Source organism: Rhinolophus sinicus, chromosome 17 (genome assembly GCF_057876585.1).
Source record: "Rhinolophus sinicus isolate RSI-liver-muscle chromosome 17, RSI-T2T, whole genome shotgun sequence".
Classification (NCBI taxonomy): domain Eukaryota; kingdom Metazoa; phylum Chordata; class Mammalia; order Chiroptera; family Rhinolophidae; genus Rhinolophus; species Rhinolophus sinicus.
In genome coordinates, this window is record NC_142517.1 from 157,420,695 (window position 1) to 157,444,440 (window position 23,746).

Genomic DNA, 23,746 nt, shown 5'->3' on the forward strand with positions numbered 1-23,746 from the left:
TGACAATGCTTACCATGTAATTTAATATATCAAATAAAACTAATCAGTTTAATATCTTTTTACAAGGTGAAAGAACAAATTCTCTGAGGTTTTTCCAAGGGCTCTTAGAGATATCTTAAAGTCAGTTTGAGTTCAAAAAGACTTCATTTTGAGTTTGATGTTGTCAAAATTTAGAATTAGAAGCTTGTCAAAAATCACTAATCACTATGAGACAATACCTGGTTATCTATTTAACAAAAATAACAATAAAAGAGTTAAAATGCTAATATAATAACATACTTGGAAAGAAAACCAACCAACCAAACAAAAAAACTTTAGCTCTTTCAATATTGAGCAGACTTGATTTTCTTGAGTAACTAATCAAAAACCCGACTCGATGAAGACAACATGAAACATAGAAAATTATTCTGATAAGACACATAATTTGTTTTTCTAGGTAGATTATTCAACAGGTAAAGAAAAAAGTAAATTGTATTTCTGGCAGATGGAACAACTTAGCTGTTCAATGAGGGCTAAAGCTTTTGGCCAGTATTTATTGAGAAGACTTTTAAGATTTCATTTGCCCTAATATGTAATCTTATGAAGACTGTGGACTAAAATTTGGACTAAGTGCCCTTTAGAAATACCAAGTAAGAGTTTTTGTTTTATTCCCCTCCCCCACCAAACCTCTTTTGTCTTTTTTTTAATTTTTTTCTTCAATTTCAGGTAGTTTTAAGTGTTTGCTTTAGCCGGGAATTGTCTCCTTGAAAGTTTACATTTACGGACATGGCAAGATTTATATATCAAAGGGACAGAGAAAGGATCTGGTTTGTTTTGTTTTGTTTTTTTTCTGAGTTGAGAGGCATATTTCCTTGTTATCCCAAATCTAGGGCAATTACTATTGAGGTTTTTATTTTCCTTAAGTGTAGACAGTCCAATGAATTCTTTGTGGTGGGGAATTGAAAATACATTCGTAAAGAGCTTTGTATGGGAAGGCCTGAAACTTTTGGGACCTGGTCATAAACTAAGGAACAGTAAACCCAGGATTGCTGTGTGTTCCAAGGAACTTTGCTAAAGCTATTTCCTGGCTGTCAGTATTTACTTAAGTCTCACAATGGCCTGAGTGTTTTTTGCAATTCTTAACTTCTGTTATAAATCTGATCTCCACTTCCTAATCTTTTTAATGGCCAGGAAAGGAGCTCTCCTGTTTCCTCTCTCTCTCTCTCTCTCTCTCTCTCTCTCACTCTCTCTCTCTCTCTCTCTCGCTCTCGCTCTCGCTCTCGCTCTCGCTCTCGCTTATGATCTGCCCATAAGAACCAATAGGACATTTGTTTAGTATGAGAGCTCTCTAAAAATCATTTTAAATATTTTCCAAATCAAAAATCCATTGTCAGGACTTCAGGGGGTACGATCTCCAAAAATATACCCATTCCAAATGTGGTTCAAACCAAGATGACTTTTTATGGGAAAACCCAGAGACAAAATTCTAGGCTTAGAGTCAATTTTTACCATGGACACAAGAGGTTTCCTGGAGCGGATGCAGATGATGTAGCCCTCACTATCCTAAAAGGTCACTTCCAAAGTCAGCAAAAGAAAGCAAAGACCTTCATTGTCACAGGCAGGAAGGAAACTCGGTCTCCCACAAAAATGAGCCGCCTTCAATCACAGACCTGCTGATCTATGATAACAGGTAGGTGATACAGGATAAGATTTGTCCCAGCACTGACAAGGCAATGAAGGGAATGATGACCTTCATTGCCTTATGAAGGTCATCATTCATTCCCTTATGAGCTGAGGACCCTTATTCAGATAAATCTCCTTGTAATGGCACAATGAGTAGGGATGTGTCTTGGGTTCCCAGCCGGATGGATGGTCACCTGCAGATGCAGGCCCCATAACCTGTGTCTCCCAGCAAGCAGAAAAAACAGAGAGTATGCTTTCTCTGGATCCAAGACAACCTCTCAAGACCCAAAACAAGACAGAAAAGTAATCTCATCCATTTTTCTTAAAATCGTGACCTCCAACAAAGTTTGTTTAAACAGACTGGTCTAGGGAGAACTGCAAACCCACCAGTACGTGAGGCCAGCTCAAATAACAGGCTTATAGGATTTATGTCTGTGTTTTACGCTTTCACTCTCCCCCTCTTGACAAATGAGACAAAAGACAGAGACAAAGGGAAATTGTGGAGAGAGAAACAAATCAATAGCAAATAGCCAAAACTACACCCAAAGAAGTAGTTCACAAAAATGTTTTCTCTTGTTAATCTAAATTTGGATTTAAATTAACATTCCACCCTTTCTTGACCAGACCCTGTAGACAGAAATCTGGGAGGCTGATTTTGGTAAGAATTCTTGCTTTTTGCTAACTTTGTCAGTTGTCCCAAGATTTAGCTGTAACCTGCAGGGTAAGTGGGATGTCCCAGGTATCCCATCTGAATCACCAACACTGTAAGGAAAGAAAAAGTTCTTGTACCCTCTTAGGTTCAGTGGCTGGGCCTTCAAAATAAACTGACAAAAAACAGATTAACAGGAGAAAACAATCATAGTTCATTAACACGTGTGTTATACATGCATGTGCGAAACTCAGTGATGAGTTCTCAAATGGGTGGTTAGAATTTAGGCGTATATCTTTTATGAACAAAGAACAATACATTTTTAGAGAAGTGACAAGACAGAGGAAAAGGGGTTTCAGCTCTTAGGGGTGGTAAACTGAGAAAATTAATGGAAGGTAAGAGCTAATTAGTAAAGTTTGTTATGCAGATTTTTCTGGTTCTGTCTTTAGGATGATAAAAGTCTAAAGTTGTCCCTGGTGGTTAAGAATCATCTTGCTCTCGTGGTGGAGACAGAGAGGGCAGAGAGTTTTTTTCTTGTGTCTGTTTCTTTTTAATTGTCTTTAATTCAAAATAATCCTTTTGTCAGAGTGGCATATTTTGGAGGGGTATACTCAGAACTCAATATACATATTGATCGTGTATATTAGGTTTGTAAGATTATAATGAGCCACTTTAAATATCCACAGCAGTAATTTTTAAATTTTTAATGTCATAGCGTTTTAATGAATCTGATAAAAAAATTATGGATTTTTCTGCCCCCCCCCCAATATTTTTACACTCACAAAATTCTACTTTAATTTCAGAAACAAAACACAGATTATGAGTTCAGCTCCCAGTCATTACAGAATAGCTTCTATCAAACCAATTATTGCTCTAAAACAGCTATAATAAAATAATAATACTAACAAAATAAACAGCTGTCTGAAGGCATTGGAGAGCAATCAAGACAGCCAGGGACAGGGTACTACATAAGATCTCACGGGGAAGGGAAATACCTTCAGGTAAACTTGGAATTTGTTTTTTCACTTTTCATTCCAAGATCCTTGTCATTCTTTAAGTGTCATGGGCTGAGAGGCTGAGCAGAATGTGGTAACCTGGAGCTTTCAGCAGTTTCATAAAGCTAAAGAGATGAAAATTAGGATTAAGAGTAACAGTAATGCCAAGCGCTACAGCACCAAGATTTCCTGGGGAAGGAAACACAGAGACAAGAGCCCTTCTCCACCAGAGGCATTTGCTAATAACTGTGATCAAAGGCTAAGTAATGCTCTTAGTAGTGTCACGGTTCTAAGCAAACCGAGTTGGAGTTCAAGTTCAAGGCCCATATTCAGGATAGACATAGAATTCATGTCCAAAATATCGATGTAGGTCCTACAAATCAATTAAACAAAAACAGAAAACCTCTTTAAACGTTGGGCAACGAATTTGACCAGGCACTTCACAAAAGAGGCTATCCAAATAGTCAACAGTCATAGGGGAAGGTGTTCATCTCATTACCTTATCGGTCACTGGAAAATTGCATATGAAGTTCAAATTAGATACAGCTACAGCTACACACCCATCAGAATACCTAATTTTTTTTTTTTTTTTTAATGACAATTTTAAGGATGTGGAACAAGTTGAACAAGTATACACTACTGGTGGGATATAAGTTTGTGTATCTCCTTAGGAAAACTCTTTTGCCAAATTTATCAAGACTGAACATTCATTCTCTATGACCCAATATATTGTACCCAATAGCAATGAGTAGCTCCCAAAGACAGATATAAGTTTGTAATAATAACTTATTCACAACATTGAAAAGTTAGAAATAACTCAAATATCCACCTATAGTAGAGTAGATAAATACATATTCGTATATTTATACTACAGAAAAATATGCATAGTACATAAATAAAAATAATATGAATGCTTCCCTTGAACATAGTGTTCATGTCAAGCAGACACAGAAGAATGTGCACTACATGTATGTATGTATGTATGTATGTATGTATGTATATATGTATGCATGAACTCAGAAACAGACAAAACTGATCAATGGGAGAGGTCAAAATAGTAATGACACGTGGAAGGAGTAACTGCTGAAACAGCATAGGCGAGGATCTGGGTTATGGCCTGTTTCTTCAAGTGGGCGCATCTACTTGTGCTCACTAATGAAGCTGTGTACTTTTGATTTGTGCATTTTGCTCTATGTGCATTATTATTCTTTGTTTTCATTTTCCTTTTTTAACAAAATCTCTTTTTTTAACAAAATCCCTTAATCCTTCCTTATTCCAGGAAGGAATAAGTGAAGTCCAGAAGTCCTCTTTGGGATGTCCTGCACAATAAAAAGAGAAGTCCCATTTTCACAGATACTTCTGAACTACATATTTTAAGTTGGTCAGAACAAAGAGCCCAGAGTTTGAAGTTACATGCAAATCAATATGCCATTTGGAACAAGAGTCAGAATATTGATAACCAGTTTGAACATGAGATAAGAAATATGGGGGTTCATTATACTATTTTTCTATGTGTGTGTATGTTTGAAATTTTTCATACGATTTTTTCTTTTCTTTTTTTTTTTAAGGAAGGGAGATACAAGCATCTGCCAATTCAGTAACAAAACAAAACAAAAATCGATTTATATTATAAATGGATTTCCATGGGGGAGGGGAAAGAATAGTCAGAAAAAAATAATATATAATACTGGATGATAAAATTTGGTTTGCTTCAGCTACAAATTTTAGTAAAACATCTTGTACTTCTACTTTCTTTCTTGCAAACTAAATCCTATTTCTGTTTCTGGGGCTTATTCTAACCCCATCCTCTCTAAGAAGCCGTAATTACTACTCTTGCCTCTGAACACCAATTGCTCAAATATTATTTATCACTTAATTAATCCTCATTATATGCTGTGCTACCCAAGTTGTCCTATTTTTATACATGTTATTTTTCTTTGAAATATTTTATTGCATGCCTGGGAACCTTGTCATATCTGGAAAATGTTAAAAAGAATCAGTATGTTTTTATGTATAAGTTATCAATCTTACATTTTCATTTCATTGATTATTTATTTATTGAATACTTATTTGTCAGCACCTTTTTAAAAATGGCTTGTTCTTCTTAGATGTCACATATTAAATATGCTCATTAACTTATTTAGTCCTTGGAAAACCCATATGAATTTGCTGTGATTATCCTTATTTTATGAATCAGATAACTGAGTCACAGAGAGTAGGTTACAGGATGTCAGACAGTAAGTGTAGGAGCTCCAGACCTAAATTCTTAAATCCACCTAATGGTGCCTCTTAATTGTTTATTGCGCACCGCATAGTGCAGTAGGAAAAGAAGCCCTTCCAAGGTGCTTCAAGAATCTAAAGCACTTTCTTTCGAGTGTTGACTTTTTCTTAATTAAAGTAGAATTTTCTTTACTTCAGAAGCCATGGGACATAAAGTCCATTCTCATTGAAACTGAATTTGTACTTTCTTCACATTACTATTTGAATTACGAGTATGTCATTGAAATTTAGGCCTAACTTTCTGCAAGTTATATTAAACTTTTCACCACTAATTCTATTTGTAAATTCTTCCAGCCTGGTACTAAATATATTTATGTTAGCTTAGGAAAAAAAAAAAGTCTACAACCTTATGAGATTAATGAAGAGGGAATCTTAATTAATTCTTTTACTGTTCTTTAGAAATAGGATTCAGATTCCATTGTGGAGTCTGAGAAATAACTGCCATGTTTTATCACAAAGGCTCATTAGATGGTGGTTTAGTGCAGTGTTAAATGAGGACCAGAAATTACTGACACTGATGAAAATTTGCTCACTGATCCATGAAGACATTGCACCTCTTTAAACATGCTTTGCTCTTTTTAGCTACCAGGAAACCCACTGTGCTGCTGAAAATAGCTCTCAGGACTATACCTAGAGATGTATGCCTGTTGTTTCCGAATAGGGCTTCTAATCAAAACATATGGGCACACATTCTAATTTAAATTAGAAAACTAATTTAAATCACTTGAAATCTCAAAAGCCCATAATTGCCACTGATAAGATTGTGGTATATATTTCCTGTCTCTTTCTTGAACAAATATTAACCTTGTTGTTAATTAAACCAAAAAGAAACAACGAACACTATCATGGATTTCACACATTTGCATAATTAACAATTATTATGTGTATTAAATGCTGAAAGACTTGATAAAACCAGTGGAATATTAGACGTTGTATGGAAACTGTTAATTCACTTCCTTGAAATTTTTAAGCAATTTACACTCCCCACAATAGCATATAAAAGCACCAGTTTCCCATACCCATACCAACAATGGTTATTATTTTTCAATATTTATCAGGTTTAATGGCATTTCACTATTTTACTTTGCCTTTATGTAATTACTGAGATAGTTGAATATTCCCATGTGTTTATTGACATTTGAATTTCTTTTGGGAAGAATTGGTTCTTTATGATATTTTTTCCTATTACGTTATTCAGGTCTTTTGTATTAATTTACAAGTTTGCTATTGCTCTCTTGTGCTCTCTCTCTCCCCTCTCTGTATATAGGCACATATATTATGTTTATATGTATGAATATATCCATTTATATATTAGCTATTAATGTATCCATATATACATATATTCATTTTTAAATGCTAGATATTTTTATTTTTTATGTTTTTGATATATAAAAGTTTAAACTTTTTAAGTAGTTAGACCTATCAGACTTTTCTTTTGTTGTTTTGGCCTTCTTTGTTATGCTGAGGAGAGTCTTCCCATACCAAGTTTTCATAATAGTGTACATTACTTAGAACTGTTTTATGATTATATTTTTACTTTAAAAATCTAACTTGCCTAAGATTAATTTTGCTATAAGGTGTAAGGTAGGGATCAAAACAGTTTTGCTTTTTAAAACAACTATCTACTTTGTTTCAAAACAATATGGGGAGGACAGATTTAATTTGTAGATAGGACAGATTGGCCATGAGTTGAGGTTATTAGGCCCGGGTGATAGCTCAGGGCAGGGCGGGGGGGTTACACTGGTTTATATACTTTTGCATATTAAGAAGTAATAGTTAAAAATAGAATAACTATCTACTTATTCTAATGCTATTTATTCAATAATTGATCCTTTTCCCACAAATTTAATGTTTTATCACACACTATTGATATAATTGGGTCTCTTTCTAGACTTTTATTTCATACCATTAATCTCTTTTCCTATCCTGACACTAGTACCACTTGTTGGGATTTTTATTAAATTCCATTAAAATTATATGTATTATTTTGGGAAAAATCATTGTAATCTACTTAAAAATTTTATTATAGATACAATAAAACACTGGCAGTTTTGTAATAGCACAAACTTGAGAATTTTATTCTTATTTCATTAGTGTTGAAAGGCCTAATGCTCTGAATAATAAGAAGCCTGGCAATAACATTTGGTTTCATCGCCAATGACTCAATAGGGCTTTAAGGTACACATTTTGTGTATCAACCCTATCCTTAACTTTATCACTTTTCCCATCTTTATTTCCCCTCTCCATCGCCTAATTTGATTATCTTAAAAAAATCATTTGAATAGTGTTCACATCTGCTAACCACCTTACCTCATGTTTTGAAATGACTTGGAAGTATAAATAAATGCTTTCAATAGATTCTCCAAGGAATTTATGATCATAAATATTAAGAACCACTGTTCTGGACCATTTAAAGTGCCTCATTAGTGGGCAAAATTGAATACAGCTTTACAAATTTCCTGACACCATGCTATTTAAAAAGTCCACATGATTCAAATAGCACTCACATTATTTGAAGAAATATGTGTGAAATTAAAATGTTAATGTCTAGAAGGCTGATGCTGAAATAAAGTACCACTCACAGAGTCTATGGCATAATGCTTATGTTGCAGGATAGCTGCAATAAAAACACGCAGCTAGAGAAACAACAGAGTGATATCTGGTCTGTATCAACCTCATTGACAGGACTTCATTCATTCATTCATTCATTCATTCATACATACATAAAACTTGTTGAGCTCTTTTGTGCCAAGCACTGTGATGGGCAACAGATTAATGGCAATGAACAAAGATCTCTGTCTTCTTGGAGCCTACGTTCTTCAGGGAAGACACAAATAACACAAAAGAAGATAAATAAGTAGAATACTAAGTGAGCTGTTGCTAAGTATAATGGGAAATTGGGAATTTATAGGCAAGGGTGGAAATTTTAGACAGGGTGGCAGGAAAGTCTCACTGTGTAGGTGATGTTTGAATGAAGATTTGCTGTCCAAGAGCCCTTACTCGGGGGGCATGCCAGACATGTCAAGGAATGATGAAGAGGTGGTATGGGTGAAGTAAAGTGAGGTAGGGAAGGAGAGTAACAGTGGATGAGGTTAGACAGACAGTGCAGGACATGGAAGGCCATTGTAAGCTCTTTATCTCTTACAGCAACACTGGAGGATGTAGACTAGAGGAGTAACTTGGTCTGATCCATCCTCTAACAGGCTCATTCTAGCTGCTGTCTTGAGAGTTAAAGTAGAGAGGGACAGGTCAGACGGACGGACCAGTAGGGAGGCTATATCTATATGTACAGATATGTATGTATGTATGTATATGAATAGATCCAAAGGTATTATTGAGTAAAGAAAGCAAATCGCAGAAATACACATATACAAAAATATCATATTGAATATACACATTCACTCACAATAATTCCATCTATTTTATATGGGTGCAAAGTTTATAGGTTTAAAATAATTTTTAAACATCTGAAAGTATATCTTAAAATTCATGATAGTGGTTATAGGGAGTGGACAAGGGAACTTGGATTAAAATAGTAGTCAAATGATTTTAGCTTTGTTGATATACTTGGAATTTTAAAAAAGAGTAATGAATTCATGTGTGCTTTGGTGATTAAACATTAATCAGAAATAAAATTGTTGATGTAAATTAAAGATAGTAAAAATGAAAAGATAGATACAAGAAGAGGTTTAAATCAAAATCCATTGGCATGAGGTGATGTAGGTGAAGAAGTGGTAGGTCAAGAGCAGTGCCAGGGTCCCAGGTTGGATGATGGGTGGTGTGGTTAAACCACAGTGAGTTCAAGAGGAGGAGCCAGTTTGGCAAGGGAGTTTTCAGGAATGATGGATTTAAAGCATAGCACTAGAGAAAAACTACAGTAGATTGAAGGTGAAGGAGGAAAGTACCTGAGGTATAAATTGAGAAGTTATCAGCAGGAGATAGGCTGAAACCATGAGGATAGAGGAAATATCCCAGGGATAGAGTTGAAAACAAAAAGTCAAATTTTCTTCTTACTTTGCTTTGACCGTATCTATACATCTATGAGATGAAAATGAACACTTAATATTTACCGGCTCACAAAAAAACACCCATTTAAATACAGATGTACAATACAACAGAAAGAAGATCAGAAGGACAGAATACAGTATGTTAATACCTCTGTGAAGGTAACTTTTAATTTAGGAGGTGATACAGTGTACATATCAGAATCATAGACTTTGCTACTTCCTACTTGGGTCACATTAGACAAATGCATGCAAAGTAAACCCTTAACACATAGTGTTCAGTCAATCATAGACCTTTTGTTTTTACTGTATATTGCATATTTCCATAAATTTCTTTTTCAGTCAGGACAATATTATTATGAATAATATTCTGGATTAATCAGTTGTCTAACATATTATGACTATATAGTAAAATAATGCATGTATTTCCTGCTATGTGCATGACTAAACTATGATTTGATGTATCATAGAACCTGATTTGTCATCATATCAAGACAGTTTTTTTCCGGTGTTTGTTAAACTGTCTGATATCAGGTAGCCACTTAATCTCCTATGCCTCCACAGCCTTGCATTATAAATGTGTATGAAAATTTTGGCTAATGGACTAAGGTATAGGCAGCTACTTGCTCTGAACTTTAACGATGGAATGAGAAGTCAGACATACAGGAGAGGATGCAGCAGGTTGCAAGTTAGAGGCAAAGCAGGGGAGCTAGGGTGGGATGCCCATGTTGTGGGGGGCAGAGAAAGAGTCATGACGAAGATGACACTGAAAGATTAACATTAGGAAGCTAAAACTGGTTGCAAAGCTCTCTGGGGTTATAAGGCAAAAATATACAAAAAGAAGTCACTGTGGCTGTCTGCTCTAGACCACCCACCCGCATCATGTGTCATTAATCTGTTTTGCTATTTTTATTCTTCTTGGAATTAAGAACAATTAGAGCAAAGCTGGTTCCGTTAAATCATGGGTAAATAAAGCCTTCAGATTGTCCAAGAATATTTTGAAATATCGTGCCTTCATCTACCTCTGTGTGTGTGTGTGTGTGTGTGTAGAGAGAGAGAGAGAGAGAGAGAAGAATTTATAAAAATATTCTACTCTTTATTCTATTTTACATTTAAAAAATAAACTGGAGAATCACTGAATCCCAAACTCAAAACATCATGGAATCTCCTAGCAATGGCCCGTGTCTTTGACTGATGACGTCACCATGGGGGAGAAGGAAAAAGGTTAAATTATTCACTTTAGAAATACAATCCCCAACATTAATTCCCACCAAAATGTGACTAGCATACAATTCAATACTTATGTAAATTGAAATATAGGTTTATATGTTTTGATAGAATAAAGATAAAAGTTGTTTCTCTATTTTAAAATATCAAAGACCTGTGCAAGAGAGATTAAAAGGGCTGATTTGTCTCTATCTGTGTTGTTATACGCATGTAATGGTTATTGTCTTTTATCCCGGAGGGATTTAAGCTTTTCAATTCTTTTGACTTTATCTTCTTACCTTCTAGTACTGCTGTTTTGTGAGAGAAGAAAATGATCCTAGGAGCCTTCCTAGACGAGATAATTGTGCAGGACTCCCTGGTCTCCTTGTTCAGCAGTATAACATACATCAGTTGGTAATTGTTAATTATTAGTTTTTGCACTTGCAGCTTGATTCCCTGAGGAGGGAAATTAAATTTCTTCCTTTTAGCCTAGAAGAGCACAGATATTTTATGAATATGTTCATCTTATTGGGACTTTAAGGCAATGCCTTGAGCATCTATTGAGACGATTGACATGAGAACAACCTAAGCTCAGAGAATGACAGGCCATTTGCTGAGAATACCAGTTATTTAACAGAAGTACCTAAGATGTTAGGTGCCTTATTTCACTGCTCCTGTTGGATTTAATATTGGACTGTACATATAGTCACATTTTTACATAATTATTCATTTGATCATTTTATTGAAAAAGAGAGGTATAGTAATATTTGAGAGAACACCAGCTTCGGAGTCATTTTTACCTAAGTTCCAAACAGGACCCTATCACTTACCAGTTGCACAACATTTGAAGATGTAATAATATTCCAAGTTTCATTTTTTCTCATCTGTAAAACAGTGATAATGTTACTATACACTTGAAGGATAATTGAATGAGAAATAATCTGTATATAACAATGTGTATGGTATATGCCACGTAGTAAATTTTCAATAAATGATAGAATTCTTATTGTTATTATTGAGATCCATCTAATTTATATGCCCCATAGTTCTTTTTCCCTGTAATGTATAACATAAAAATTAACAAAGAATAGTGTAAAAAACAGTAATACGTTTAAACAATAACTATTAAGATGACCATGTTAGTGCCCACAGCAGTTGAATAATTTTAAAGGAAACTTGGATGACACATTTATTATAAGGTTTTCTTGGGAGTCCTCAGTGTAATTACTTATTTGTAAAATAGGAATGGCATAAATAACAAACAGATTTGTATGAACTAAATGGTATGAGAGTCATAGAAATACTTTGCGAGTTATAAAAGATTATGCAAATGTCAAATTGGTCCTGGAAAACACTTTAGAGTTCATCCAAACCCCTTATTTTGAGGAGGATAGAAGTGAGAATTAGCATACCTGTGACTTACCCAAGGGTACACAATTAGTGAGTGGTGGAGCAAAACTCTAGACTTAGTGACTACTATTCCAGAGCATCATTCACTAATGTTGATACTGTGTGTCCATTGTCACGTTTTAATGGGTCATTTAATATCCTTCTAGTTCTCTAATACTCCATTGCTATAGCTACCATCCAGGGGAAGAATGTGTAAAATGTGTAAAATCAGTATGAAATAATGCTGCCAACTGACATTGAAGAAGATCTGTGTCTGTCTTAGAGAAATGTGAGAGCCGTGGGATTTCCATATCTTGCCACATCACTCATCTTCCCTGAATTAGCTCCAGTTTGCAAATATCACTGCCATGTGCTATCTGGTAGTATTTTAAAAGAGGTGTTAGACTGTGTTTCCCCGAAAATAAGACCTAACTGGAAAATAAGCCCTAGCATGATTTTTCATAAGCCCTAATGCATCTTTTGGAGCATAAATTAATATAAGACCCAGTCTTATTTTCTGGGAAACATGGTATTAAAGCTAAAGCCCTAGGATTCTGTAGTTTCATTCAGGAGAAATATTTGATTCCAAATCTAGGCAGCCATTTTGTAGATACATGTTGAGGTCACTTTCTGCTGCTGAAGAAAAACAAAACAAAACATGTAAAGATGAAAGTCCAGTAATGCCATATTTGACTATTAAGAACAACTTTGCCTCTACAAAGTTAGTTACCATCCCCAAGCTATGATCAGAAACTGAAATCTCATCGGATTTCTCGATATTTATAGGAGGAAGTAAGTAGTGGTAAGAAGGTAGAATCTAAGAAAGGCCTGCTTACTGAGAGCTGCCTACTAAACTAGACAATTCTAACGTATCATTTGGATGTAGACTGACAGATAGAATACATTTATTCCTTATTGGAAAATTGAAGAAAAATGAAATAGAGAGTAGTCAATTAATGTAAGCCCCCTTCATGTTCAAATGCTCAATTCTGGTTTCCCTCCCTCTCTCTCCCTCTCTGTCTCTCTCTCTAGTGAATGTGTATGTGTATGTATGTATATATGTATAGTATGTATGTGCCTCTCCATATATGTAAATCATGTATATATACACTATATCTAGTGTATATTTATGTGCATGCTACATATTATAAAATATATTTATTTGTCTTAATAGCCAATAAATTGTAAAAATAAACTATTATTAGTTCATTAAAGTTAGGGAGACATAGCCAATGTTACTGGTAAAAAGATTCCATGTGAATTGCCTCAGGTATCAGGTGTTATGCAGAATTTAAGTTTTACCACTAATAAAGACCTCCATTTCACTCTCATAATATGCAGAGTGAAAATCCTGCCAAAAAAATAAGACCTCGAAAACAATATTTGAAAAAATTTTATATCGTAGACTCAGATATAGACTCGGGTATAATTAACTTACTCTACCATGAAGAATTAAAGTAAACTGGTTTTCTCTAGCACATTCTCAGATGATGTGTCCAATAGCAGTGTCTTATGGAATAGGTTTTCCTGTATGAGTTTTAGGTGCTTATTACATATATAATAGTCTTCTTTGCAACAATACCTGAACTGGCTTCAATTACTCCATTGTTATTGGCTTAAAATCGTAACTGCTTAAAACTCTTAGCAGATAAATTCTAATATAAAGGTGGCTTAATTAAAACGTGGTAGAAAGGGCATTCCCTTCTTTTTGTTAATCTTGTGAACTATCCAGTGCTGTGTCACAGACTACCAGAACTTTTTTAAAACTGTTATATAGGTAGAGGCCATCTGGTCCAAATGGCCTTTTGTTTACAAATGGGAAGCATGAGGCTCAGAGAATCACAACTTGCTATAGGTGAGCCACAGAGCAAGTAAAATTAGGGCTCCTCAGTTTACGATTCTTACTATTATTCTACATTGCTTATATCTGCATTTGCTTTTGATACTCTAAAATAGTCAGTTCTCTCTGATTCAGAAATTACTATAACTAATAATATTTTATGATTAACAGAATTTCATTATTTTTCATTATGTTTTGTTTGACTTTTAGACTCTGGAGTATAATGCATCCATAATAGAAGATAAAATAACCAAGGAGGTGAAAAATAATGGGATTTCATTTTATGAAGATAACAAATCTAAAAACAGATTGCACTTTTGCTTTTGGTTTTTAATGATATTATCAAAATCTTCATCTGCACAGCACGTTGCAGAGCCCACTAAAAGCTTTGTTATTAAGTTAAGACTTTACACTGCATAGGTGGCAAATGATGGGTGATTTTTCATGATGCATGTATTAGAAAAGCTGTGATTTTTGGGGGGTTGTTCTTTTTCTCTACGTTTTATAATAATATCCCCAAATTAAGTATTTTTGTTGTATGTCATCCAAACTGTGTGTCAGTTTATAGTAGAACATTTCATTTTACATCTGATATGGTCCTAACTTTAGATAAACATAAACTAAAATCAGATTCTTTATCAAAATGTGTACTGCTAAATTTGTTATTGCTACAAAATTGAGCAATACTAATGCACTACCAACTGCACATGTGATTTTTTTCCATTGCTGACAGGTTATTTCTGTCAAAAAGTTAGTTGTATCCAAGTTATTAAACACTTGGTTGTTGATCATTAATTATAGATATGAAAAAAGACAGCAATAAGCAAAAATAGGACATTTATCTCATTTTTATCTGTATGTAGCATAAATTTGTCTCTATATGGATACATGCCTTTGCAAGCATTTGATGTTATATATTATCAATCTACTTTGTGTTACTTGGTGCATTATTTATTTCCCTTCTGTATGGAGACGGCCTATTTAGGATAATAAAGATTCTCAAAGGATGACAATTCTAAATTACAATCTTTGTCAAAAATTATCTGTCCATATTTATATGGTTTTATTTCTGGGTTCTCAATTCTATTCCATTGGTCTATGTGTCTGTTTTTCTGCCAATACCATGCTGTTTTGATTATTGTAGCCCTGTAGTACAAGCTAAAGTCAGGGAGTGTGATACCTCCGGTATTGTTCTTTTTTCTTAAGATTGCTTTTGCTATTCTGGGTCTTTTGTGGTTCCAAACAAATCTGATGATTTTTTGTTCTATTTCTTTAAAAAAGGCCATTGGGATTTTGATGGGGATTGCATTAAATCTGTATATTGCTTTGGGTAATATGGCCATTTTAACTATGTTGATTCTTCCAATCCATGAGCACGGAATGTCTTTCCATTTCTTAGTGTCTTCTTCAATTTCTTTCAAAAATGTCTAAATTACAATCAAGAGTGAAATGATTTTTAAAACCAAAGTAGGACAAAATTCAGCAAAAGCCTAAGAAATAACCATGATGGCAACATCCCAGAATTAGTCATCACCCTTCCATTACAACTCGAAGTCTACAATGTTATTGAGAGAGGCCAGCCCCATAAAGTAATAAGGTTTCATAGCTTTTATAGACTTTCCTAATGTTTAGCCACTAATTTTTTAACAACTTTGTTGAAATATCATTGACATATAATTCACCCATTTAAAAGGTACAATTCAATGGTTTATAATATATTCACAGAGTTATGCAGTCATCACTACAATCAATTTTCAACCATTTTCATCACCTCAAAAAGATACCTGTACCATTTCACTATTACACCTTAATGCCCCCTTCCCCTCATTTTTCCAACCTGAAGCAACCACAAATCTACTTCCTATTTCTCCATATTTGCCTATTCTGTACATTTTATAAATGGAATCATATAATACATGGTATTTTTGCGACTGACTTCTTTCACTTAGCATAATGTTTTCAAGGTTTATTCAGGTTCGTTTATAGTATGTGTCAGTATTTCATTCCTTTCTCTAGCTGAATAATATTGTTATATGGGTATGCCAAATTTTGCTTATCCAATCCTTGTTTATTCACTCAAAAGGTGTTGTTTCCACCATGTCGTCACTATAAATAATACTTCTGTAAACACTCATGTATAAGTTTATCTGTGAACTTACATTTTTATTTCTCTTGAATACACACACACACACACACACACACACACACACACACACCTAGGAGTGGAATTGCTGGACTATTTAACCACTTTTAATTTTTGAAAAAGAATTTATTTTTATTTCTGACTAGATGCTCCTACTGTCAGATGATTATTTTGACCTGTGGCGGACAACTAGATTCTTTTTTGTAGTTGCCTCTCATGTCATAGAGAAGATTACTTATCTCATTGTCTCAATTCCAGATTAAATCATTTGAATTCCCATAATATTTCAGATTTTTTTAATCTGCTGCTCTGGTCACATTTACTTTAACCTGAAACTGCTCTCATATCTTCATAACTTGCGTTTATACTTCTTATAAACCAACCTTCCACTGTTAGAATTATAGTGTCCATTTATTGACCATTTTCTATGTGCAGGTACTATGCTAAGTGTTCTATATGCATTTTTCTAATCCTTATAACAACCATGTGAGGTATATATTATTACCCCAATATTGTAAGTGAGGGAACTAAGACTCAAAGAAATTAAGTGACTTATCCAAGGCCTCCAGCTAAGTAAATGGTAGAAACAGATTAGAAGCCAAAGGCCATCTATCTCAGAAGCCTGGGGTCTTCTCCCAGACCAGGCTGTTGTATATTGAAAGTCTTTGACCAGTGACACCAAATAAAATAATTTTCTTCATAACTCCTATGTAATTGTTTCAGCTATTCACTTCAACAGACACAACCAGAGGTGAGCATGAAAAGCTTAAGAGTAAAATCTCAAATATCTGCCAATAGTTGGATAGTGAATATAATACGTTTAAGAGCATAGAAGAGTAATTTTCCAAGTTGCTTCTATCATGATCCAAAATAAGAAATGTGTCTTATACAAAAACCCCTGTTACCATGTATAAACAAAAGTTTCAAGCATGGATTCATATTCTATGCAGGTTTCAGGACCCATAGGTCTTTAACCACAATTTTAAAACCGTTGTCATAGACTACAGTTGGAGAAGACTATTTATTGTTTTTATCGCAGACTGATCTGGAAGTTACTCCTTTCTTGAAAATAGTCAGGAACTATAAAAATTCTTGCCCTTGCCATAGGACTGTGAAGGAGCTGAGTAAAGATAGTGGGCAGATTGGACACACAGCGGTTTACAGAGGCTCCTGCTAGCATTTCCAGAGCTAAATGAGCTCCCAGTACAGAAAGACAAAGCGGCAGGGCCACTCGAACGGAGAGTTGCAGAGTAATAATCACCAATCGTTGGCAATTTGTAAAGCATATCAAATGAAAGAAAACCACTTTGGAAATATGACTAAGACCTATTTTCAAACAAGTGCAAATTTGTTTGAAATTTAGAAACAAATTCAGAAACAAAGAATTGCAGGATAATCTGCAGTTTATGTTAACGGACCTGCTATAAGGAAATGACCTTCTACTATATAGGTCAATGTAGACTCGCAACAAGCCTAAAATAGATCAATCATCAAGAATAAAGGAATAATACTAACACGAGTCTCGATGAGAAACATTTCTATTGGGTACAATTCTTTTTTTTTTTTTTTTTTTACATGTGTAAAACTTAGTTTATTACAATGGCATTGTCAAGTAAAACAAATTTTAGATCTGAAAATATTTTGGTAGTCTATGTAACAGTATTTCCTAAATTATGTTTTGTGGGATACCAGGCATATGAGATGATCTTTAAAAAGTGGTCAATAAGTGGGAAAACATAGCATTCTTTATTTTTGGAAATTCATTATGCTTATGCTTAGCGTAAGGGTTTTAAGAGTTCTGTAATATACATAGTTCTGTATATAAGAGTTCTGTAATAAATACATATAAATATTTACATGTTTGCAAAACTTATTTGACCACTTCCTGTTTTTATTTTTGAGCATTTATGAACATCAAAACACTAGTGCCCCTCAGATAGCACTTTGAGAAAAGCTGTAATATAGTGTTGCCTGCTATTTTAATAGCTACAATTTTTAAAATCTGGTAGCAATAAAGAGCAGAATGCTATTAAGTTTCTGACTTGGAGGCCGGTATTCCTAAAGATCAGTACAATTTTTCTTTTTTTAAATTAAATTTATTGGGGTGACAATTGTTAGTAAAATCACATAGATTTCAGGTGTACAATTCTGTATTACATCATCTATAAATCCCATTGTGTGTTCATCACCCAGAATCAGTTCTCCTTCCATCACCATATATTCGATCCCCCTTACCCTCATCTCCCACCTCCCACCCCCCGCCCCCCTTACCCTCTGGCAACCACTAAACTATTGTCTGTGTCTATGAGTTTCTGTTGGGTACAATTCTTTAAAGGTTCCGGTAATTTCTAGGGAGAATTAATTAAATATTTTACCATAACAATATAAATGTTACCTGAAGTTTGTCGTAGGCTCAAATTATATGTAACTCTTTAATTTTCAACTCAGAGGAATCATTTGTTCATTTAACTTTTTCTGTTGCCTTAAAATCTTGCGTTTAAAAACAATGTACATTTAGAGATGACTATTTAGATGGGATGGTCCCAAATGACAGTTGCTCCGAAGCAAGGAGGAAAAGGGAAGCAGCACCTTTAGTATAATATTCCTTTAGCAAGAATTGTTCTTGTTTGGCTATGAACCATATCCACAGGAGTGAGGTTACCACATTACCCAATAATTAGCATAATCAAATAAAATGCTACTATAGCCACGTCTCCTGCTTGGAGAGCTTCCTTAGCTTTCCTCTTGACGGTAAACAGGAAGGGCACACAGGTGAAGTTTGCAATGCATGTTATCAAGATTTCAGTAAAGAAATGTTTAGAACACATACCTCTTGTTATGATAACCAGTTTTAATCCTTCCTCAGCATTGGGCAGATGTGATCTTTCATGTGATTTCTAAACCTTATCCACTTTCACTCTCATGTGTTTCAAAATTTGTGCCACAAAATGATACAGGGGAAGGACCCAAGTCCAGGAGTCAGAAGATACAGATAAATGCCAGCTTTGTCCTTGTAGCTATATCTTGGATTGTCTCCTAGTGAAACTAATATGAGGAAAACGCAATCTTCTTGGCACCTCAGTTTCCTCATAGGTAAAAGGAGGAAACATTACTGTCTGACCTCAGTCATGAGGTTGTTGTAAGAATTGAATGAGCTAAAGGATGTGGAAGTTCTCTGTAAATGGAACGTTACTACACAAATGGAAAGAGGAAAGGAACCTCATTAGGCAGTCCCTTTCTTTGCACCTGTGATCCTTACAAGCTGGTCATCTAACTATTTCTACCCACGATACTAACAAGTTGTTAGTACCGTTTTCTTAGATTCCTTGTTCAAGTCCATGTTTGAGAGCCAGTGCCTCTGACTGTGGTCCTTACCTCTTTGTCTTTCTGGATCTCAGCTTGAATCCCCTTTCCCTGTGTGTTATTGTGAAATGCAAAAGACTGCCACCATGTAGACTGAGGCATGTGGGAAACACATAGCTGAGTAGTAAATGTGTAAAACATTTTTTTCAAATTGAAGTTTTAAAAAAAATTTTTTCAAAGCCACGTAGAACAAAAACTGCTGTAATTTTGAATAATTTAAAACTTCTATAGTTTAATTGAGTTATCTCAATTAAAATAACACAATAAGAAAATTTCCATAGAAAAATTTCCAGAGAAGAAATAATTAAAATAATTACAATGTTTAAGAGGAAATTTCCTGAACTGAATGTATTGTTTATACTAAAAATCTTAAATCCTTATAATCTACCGTAATCATTTTCTTCACATTGCAAATACATAATTAGTACTCTGTCCCTAAATTGGTTGTGACTTCTTTTGGTAAAGGAAAGGTAGCTCCCAAAACAGGGCAAGCATTCCATGATAATTACTCAGCTGTCCCATATTATTATATTTGATTACAAGCCCCACCAAAGATGGCAAGAATTTGCTCCCCTGGAAGTAGGAGCTTTCAAAAGATTCAGAAGCTTGGCTGTATTTCAACAACAGAGTATGATTGGTTACTGAATATTCGGTTGTACATTTTGATACTATCACCTCTATTAGGAAATTTACCTACAATCACATTACCATTTTGTTTTGTAGATTACTATAATTTTCATTCATGTCCTGGGTCCAGAAAACATTGTACATTTACACATTACACCTGCAATTAAGATAATACCATATTTAGTGCCACACTGGGCATAGCAACAATGATTCAAGGTAGAGCAAGAAAGGCCAAGACTGGAAATCTAAAACTTGTGTCCAGTAGATGTAATAAATCTGGGGAGATAACTAATCAAGGTCAATGGTGGGGGAGGGAGAGAGACAGGGAGCATAGGGAGAAGAAAAAATACTGTAAGGACGATACATGAAGCGTACAAAGGTAGGAAATGGGGGCAGATAGGCAAGTGTGATGCTAGGTCTGTGATGTCCACAAAGAAAGATGGGACCAGGAGCAGGAAGGCCAACAGAATATAAATCTGAGAAGGCCATAGGCACAGAAGAGCGAGTGAGTCTTTGAGAGCTGTGCTCTTTAAACAGGTTGTAATGTCTGGTTTTAGGGCAGACATATTCTCTGTCCCACGATTTATCACCATATCAGAATGCACAGGTGTGTGGGACATGATGAGAGGATATACACTACAGTGAAGATTACTATGGAAAGAAAGCACTAGTCCTTCTAGAGATCTTTTATGTAAGTGAAATTTCCTTTCCTTTTTTTTTTTTTCCCAAAACCCCTACTTTTTACATCCCCAGTGCTTTGACATTGAGTGGTTGTGCGGGGTGTATTGACCCTAAAAGATCTAACTAGAGCAAAGACGCTATTTTCATCCATCGTTGGAGAATAATAGTAATAATTGCTCCATTTATTGAGCACTATTTTGGCTATGTAACAAACTACCCAAAACCTTGAAAATTAATGGCTTAACTTTGTGACTTAGAAAACAAATCTATTATCTCTTAAGACTGTGTGTTGACCTGGCACAGCTGGGTTGTTCTACTTTTCCACGTAGCGTTTGCTAAGGCTGCAGTTACCTGGAGGTTCGACTGGCCTGCAGTGTCTGAGATGACTCACTGACATAGCTGGTGCTTGGTACTGGCCGTTAGCTGAGATGAGGCTGTCAACTCAAGTACCTTGCCTCCTCTACGTGGCCTTTGTATGCGGCTTGGGCTTCTCATTGCTTGTTGGTTGGGTTCAAAGGAGCATTCCCAGCATGAGCGTGAAAGCTGCACATCTTTTAAAACCTAGCTTTGGAAGTTATACAGCAACATTGCTGCTGCATTCTTTTGGTGAAGCAAATCTCAGGAGAGACCCAGATTCAAAGTGAGGAGAAACAGATTGGGAGGAGTGGCCAAGAATGTGCAACCATCTTTATTTCACCACAACTTCCTGCTATGTTCTGGGCACTTTGGTAAGTGCTTTTTCCATTGTACCGCATGTAAACCTCTGAACCACACAGCTGGTTAAAGATCGCTATCCTGTTTGTCAATTAGAAAATCTGATGATCAGAGATATTAAATTATGGAGTTAATAAATGGATGAGGTGGGATTTGGATCCAAGTCTATCTATTTCCACAGTAAGCCAGAGAAAGAGCATGGGATGACAAATGCTTATGTTTTATTAGGTAAGTTGTATAGCTCTACTAGTGGATCCCAAGCTGTTGATTGCATTCCTTCCCCCATTCCTATTATTTTAAGATTATGAAAATTTTTTTAAGCCTATAAGGCTAAGTTGATTAAATTTTCTAAAAATTTCAATGATACAGTATTCTGTACTAGTTCACTTTGCTTCTCCTCATTCTTCTAAATAAATGGATGTTGTGCATTCTTGCCACTTGGACAGTTACAAAGATAAGATTAAGACAAATTTGCCTCTAAGTTTTTTCAATCATGTTCAGTTCTAGCCTGATCAAATATAATTAATTGATAGAAACCTATGGAAATGTGCCTAGCTTAATTGAAAGTAACTATTATTATAACTAAATTAAATCTAAAAGAATTGTACTGTGAAATATGCTTAGACATACAACACTTTAAACCCATAAAATGTTTGTTTTCTTAAACTCATTCATTACAATTTTCCTTGAGTATTCTGTCTGTTTCAAATTCTGTTTTTTAAGGCTACAAAAACTATTTGACATAAAGGAACATTCAGTCAGAAGTAGTTCTGTCTATATAAACAGCTGGTTGGATGGATTTCTTTTCTGCTTCAGTTAGTTTACTTTTCTACCAAATAGATCAATTATGTGACTATGGCTTATGAAAGTTAGAACTGTTTGAAGTTTGGAAATTCATTTATAAGGAAAGATTAAAAGGCTGCTGTGATTTATTTTAGCCTAGAAAAGAAAAAAAAAATGTGGAAAACTTGAAGTATTCTCAGTGATAGGAAGAACTATATTGAAAGTAAGATGAATGTGTATTGTTGAAATGACAGTTACAGGGTGGTTAGACTTTTTCCAGGTAAACTTCACCAAGAACAGTATTGTAAATGCTGCATTAGACTTTGAAATAAGGATGCACTCTTTTGTCATAAGCTCCTTTCAAAACAATGAAAATGTATATATAATTTGTATCACTAAGGGGACAGATTCTACATGAAGGCATGGAAATGAAGGCGTTTGCCTGCAAAAGGCCCTGGGTTATGATTTTATGAAATGCTTTAGTGTGTATCCTTGGGTTAATGCTTGGGAATATGAAACCTAACCAAGTTAAGTAGCCTAATTAAGGTCATTACTAGATCAATGATAAGGAAACATAGAGCATTAGAAGATTTTTCCTTTTTTTCTTCAGTAGGTAGATTCTACTCTTTATTGAAAGGTAAAATTTAAAAAAAAGGAAGGAAGGAAAGTGAAGAAAGAAGAGACAGGATGATCTAACTGCACTGCAATCAGTCCTACATTCTCAGAAATTTAACACTATAATTTTCCCTTTTTTGCTTACTAAGAATTCAGTATGGATATTTAGGAAGCATCTGGCTTCAGAGTTCTCTTCTGGAGCCTCTGTTTTATGCAAGGAGAAAAGAAGAGAACAAGTAGAATTGTGAAGTGAGTTTTTATGGGTCATGATTTATGCCTATATTTGTTACGCAGAACTCAGTCATATGTCCCTACCTTACTGCAAGGGAGACTAGTACATCTAATTTAGCTGTGTGTCCAGGAGAGAGAGGGAGAGGGGGCGGGGGAAAGAGGAAGAGAGAGAGAGAGAGAGAGAGAGAGAGAGAGAGAGAGAGAGAGAGAGAGAGAGAATGACAGGGAATGCAAGCAGAAGAACGAGTAACAAGCTACGAACAGATCCAGACTTCCTTTCAAAGCACTGTTAAGCATGAATTATGGCATGGCCATTGTAATAGTAGAATAGATTAGTACTTCAAGCACAAGACCATTTTTAATCCTTTCAAAAATATACCTTAAGTACAAATGTTGAACTTTTTTCTTATGGACTCCTATTATAATTTCACTTGAAAATCAAACTTGCTGTGAATTCTACTAGAAATTCTTAGAGCTGAGCAATGAAATAGTGTAATTTTTAGCAAGTGCCAACAATTTCCATGTGAATGGGGCCTTTATTAAACATATTTTAACACTCCTGTG

General features: G+C 34.9%; 1 protein-coding gene and 1 pseudogene across 11 annotated transcripts in view; one reads left to right on the forward strand and one right to left on the reverse strand.

Moving 5' to 3' along the window:
* The window catches only part of B3GALT1 (beta-1,3-galactosyltransferase 1), a 524,367-nt gene that overhangs the window by 260,220 nt on the left and 240,401 nt on the right, over positions 1 to 23,746 (forward strand). The window contains exon 4 of one of the 11 annotated variants that reach the window (XM_088793707.1): positions 4,875 to 4,903. The exons of the other annotated variants lie outside the window; for them this stretch is intronic. The gene's annotated coding sequence lies outside the window, so the exon portion shown is untranslated. The remainder of the gene's footprint in view (positions 1 to 4,874; positions 4,904 to 23,746) is intronic. 11 annotated transcript variants of the gene reach the window in all.
* LOC141567914 (large ribosomal subunit protein eL34 pseudogene) overlaps positions 1 to 23,746 on the reverse strand; it is a 119,998-nt pseudogene that overhangs the window by 6,711 nt on the left and 89,541 nt on the right.